Raw genomic sequence first — 1,504 nt, forward strand, 5'->3', positions numbered from 1 at the left:
CAATTTAAATAAGTAAATAAACAATTTAATTTTTAAATATTATACTTTATCCATTGTTTCTTACACAAGGTCCAAACATTTTAGATTTTATAGGATGGATTACCATTTGAACGCCGCCATGAGATAGATTCTCGATAAAGTTACGTCAAACTACAACTTTGCCAGTGCCGCATTAGTCCTAGATTTGTTGGATGAGGAGCACGCAGACCTATTACGCTGATCTTGCTTATGATGGTAATTCTGGTACAGTTAGGAGACGCATTCAAGGAATGTGACGATATGTCTGACAAGTTGAAGTTGAGAATGGTGTTTATACTAGAGAGCATACTGAGATGACATCACAAGAAGATGTCGATCGACTTCTTTCATTTGGAGGTTGTTGATGACATTGACATATTCAACAACTATCCATGGGGGCAAAACTAATAGTTATGAGCTCTCCTCGACGATCCTGAGGTACGTATTGTTCATTTGTGATGTATATTGTACATCATTTCGAAATCTAGATGTATAGTCATTAACTCGGTGAAATGTTAATATGTCAGCTTGAAGTGCTCGCTGAGCTGACACCATTGATCGAGGAGGAGGGTTAGAGTCATATCCGAGGAGAAACAGTCTGCAGGCGATAGAGGTCTCAGACAGTGACAGAGAGTAGTGGAGATGGTGACAAGGAAGGTGGAGGTGGAGGGATGGGAATGTACACAGATGTTTCATTAAAATTCTTATGGATATCAGTGGAGATGGGAGAGGTGCCGATGGTGGAGATGAAATAATTGTAATAATTGTATATTTTTTATTTATTTATGAAATAACTGTATATATTGTAAAACTTATTTAAATAAGGTAATGAAATATTAAATACATACTACACACAAGCAATTAAGATATTTTATAAATGAAATATCTAAATAAAAAAATTAAATTAAATATTAATTTTTTATTTAATTAAGTGATTAAATAAATAATTAAACAACGTAATTAAATATTAAATAAATAATATACATAACTATGCCGGAGAGGACCCCCAACTTGACAGATAATGTCACGAGTTTGGATGACACCCTGTACGAAATATATTATTGACGTGTCAAAGCAAATGGTTAGCAAGATGACTAGATTGCTATCACAGCACATTGTTTCTCCCTATACGATCAAGGCAAAGAAAAGAACATATGTTGACGGTACGTTGCCCAACCTCTTTCGTGAAATTGACCCGGGCGATTGTGAAATCTTCGCATTGAAGTCAGGGCTGTAAATGGAGCTGATCTGCTCAAATCCGATCCGATCTATAATAATTATCCTATCCGATCCGATCTGATCCAATCCAATAATCCGACGGATATTTGAATGTTAAATTCATATCTGATTAATTATGTTAACGAATATCCGATTTGAAATTGAAAAAATTAGAAAAATAAAAATTTTATTTATTTAACAGATCGGATTGACCATTCATTTAGTTAATGGATTATCGAATTTGAATCTCAATTGGGTTATCGGATTA

The sequence above is a fragment of the Olea europaea genome, chromosome 1, assembly GCF_002742605.1.
Source record: "Olea europaea var. sylvestris chromosome 1, O_europaea_v1, whole genome shotgun sequence".
NCBI lineage: Eukaryota > Viridiplantae > Streptophyta > Magnoliopsida > Lamiales > Oleaceae > Olea > Olea europaea.